Source organism: Nannospalax galili, unplaced genomic scaffold (genome assembly GCF_000622305.1).
Source record: "Nannospalax galili isolate Female #2095 unplaced genomic scaffold, S.galili_v1.0 scaffold1037, whole genome shotgun sequence".
Classification (NCBI taxonomy): domain Eukaryota; kingdom Metazoa; phylum Chordata; class Mammalia; order Rodentia; family Spalacidae; genus Nannospalax; species Nannospalax galili.
In genome coordinates this window covers 1-2,846 of record NW_008340043.1, presented here as the reverse complement: position 1 = coordinate 2,846, position 2,846 = coordinate 1, and positions in this window count along the sequence as shown.

Here is a 2,846-nt window from a genome sequence, read left to right as displayed (position 1 = left end):
GATAGATGATAGATAGATGATAGATAGATAGATAGATAGATAGATGATAGATGGATGATAGATAGATAGACCTATAGAGTCAGATTTGTGTCCCCAAACACCCTTCAGTGTGGGTCCACTGGTCAACCTATTAAGAGTCTCACCCCTAAATGAGACTGATATCCCCTTCCCAGCAGTCGTTAGTTACCAGTAGTTCCTCACATAGGGTTGGGGTTCCTTATCCACTTTCCCAAGTCTATGTTGGGATTTTGTCTGGCTTGAGCTGTGAGACTTAACTGCGCTGTCGCCACTGCTGTGAGTTCACATGAGTAACTACCAGCTGTCTGGAAAACTCTGTTTCCTTGTCGCCAACCTCCTCCTTTAGCTCTTACAATCTTTCAGCCCCTCTTCCACTATAATTCCTGAGCCTTGGGAAAAGAAGTTAGATACAGGTGTTCTGTTCAAGAATACGGAGTCTGAGCCTCTTAGTCTCCGGACATTGGTCAGTTGTGCTTCTCTGTGTTAAGCACCTTCCACTATATGAGGAATCTTTTCTGCTGAGAGTTGAGAAATGCATTAATCTATGGGCAGAACAGTAAGTCATTAGAAATCAGTTTAATACGATGTCTATTTAGCAGAATAGTTGTATTAGGTGCTCTCCCATGCCCTGCGGGCTTCCAGCCTCAGATTCCTATGGTATCAGTGTGAGGTGTGGATTCCATCCTATACAGCAGACCTTAAATCCAATTAAAAAATAGTTGGCTATTCCTATAATATCTGTGCCACCGTCCCACAAGTGATTGTATCTTCCAGGCCAGTTGTTGTTGTAGCTCACAGGATTCACAGCTGGGTGAGGCTCACGCTAAATTTTCTCTTCAAGTTGATTGCATAGCACCTTCCAGCACTGTGGAAGCTAGCCAGTAGAGACAAGGCCCTGAAGTCAGCACCAGCTCGATTTGTCTTTGTCTAGTCTACAGTTCATGTAGGCAGTGTGTTCAGCAACAGTCTTACCGTGAAGTTCTCTTGGGTGACTGCCCTAATTACTTTCTATGGCTGTGATAAAAACACTGAGAAAAGCAATTTGAGAAGGAAAGTGTTTATTTCAGCTCACAGTATAGTTCTTCGTTAAGCAAGAACCTGGAGGCAGAAACCGAAGCACAGACCGTATACTGTTTACTGGCTTGCTTTCCTGGACTGTGTTCAGCCTGCTTTCTTACACAACACAGTGCCACCTGCCCATGGGTGGCACCACCCACAGTGGGCTGGGCCCCCCCACATTGCTCAGTGATTAAGAAAATGCCTTACAGACATGGTCAGAGGTCAATGTAATGGAGGAAATTACTCAGTTGAGATTCCCTCTACCCAGATGTGTCAAGTTGACAGCTGAAGTTATTCAGAAGGGGGACCAAGAGAGGGGTAATGGTCAGTATTGTTTGAGGGTCTATGGGACATCTGATCAATAGCTTCAAAAGAGGGAGACCATGCCTGTCATTGAATTTTTACTTTGCAATACTATGGTATCTAGTAGGCACAATGTCCCCCTGTTATAAGGTAACTCCTTTTAATCTCTTTTTTAATATTTTATTTTTATATTTCATCTGACTTGAGTGTCTGTAGGACTTGTGCATATTGTCACCATTGTTGTGAGTGACAATATGTTGTGATCAGCTGTCTAGAAAATTGTTTCTTTCCGATCATCCACCACCTCTGGCTCTTAAAATCTGTCCCTCTTCAGTAATGAGGTGTCCTCTTCAGGAATAAGCACTCTGCAGCCTCTTAGTCTCTGCACATTGGTCAGTTGTGGTTCTCTGTGTTAAGCACCTTCCACTATATGAGGAATCTTTTCTGCTGAGAGTTGAGAAATGCATTAATCTATGGGCATAACAGTAAGTCATTGGAAATCAGTTTAATACTATGTCTGTTTAGCAGAATAGTTGTATTAGGCGCTTTCCCATGCCCTGTGGGTTTCCAGCCTCAGATTCCTATGGTATCCGTGTGAGGTGTGGATTCCATCCTATACAGCAGACCTTAAATCCAATTAAAAAATAGTTGGCTATTCCTATAATATCTGTGCCACCGTTCCACAAGTGATTGTATCTTCCAGGCCAGTTGTTGTTGTAGCTCACAGGATTCACAGCTGGGTGAGGCTCACGCTAAATTTTCTCTTCAAGTTGATTGCATAGCACCTTCCAGCACTGTGGAAGCTAGCCAGTAGAGACAAGGCCCTGAAGTCAGCACCAGCTCGATTTGTCTTTGTCTAGTCTACAGTTCATGTAGGCAGTGTGTTCAGCAACAGTCTTACCGTGAAGTTCTCTTGGGTGACTGCCCTAATTACTTTCTATGGCTGTGATAAAAACACTGAGAAAAGCAATTTGAGAAGGAAAGTGTTTATTTCAGCTCACAGTATAGTTCTTCATTAAGCAAGAAGGCAGAAACCGAAGCACAGACCGTATACTGTTTACTGGCTTGCTTTCCTGGACTGTGTTCAGCCTGCCTTCTTACACAACACAGCGCCACCTGCCCGTGGGTGGCACCACCCACAGTGGGCTGGGCCCTCCCACATTGCTCAGTGATTAAGAAAATGCCTTACAGACATGGCCAGAGGTCAATCTAATGGAGGAAATTACTCAGTTGAGATTCCTTCTACCCAGATGTGTCAAGTTGACAGCTGAAGCTATTCAGCAGGGGGACCAAGAGCAGGGGTAATGGTCAGTATTGTTTGAGGGTCTATGGGACGTCTGATCAATAGCTTCAAAAGAGGGAGACCATGCCTGGCACTGAATTTTTACTTTGCAATACTATGGTGTCTGGTAGGCACAATGTCCCCCTGTTATAAGGTAAGTCCTTTTAATCTCTTTTTTAATATT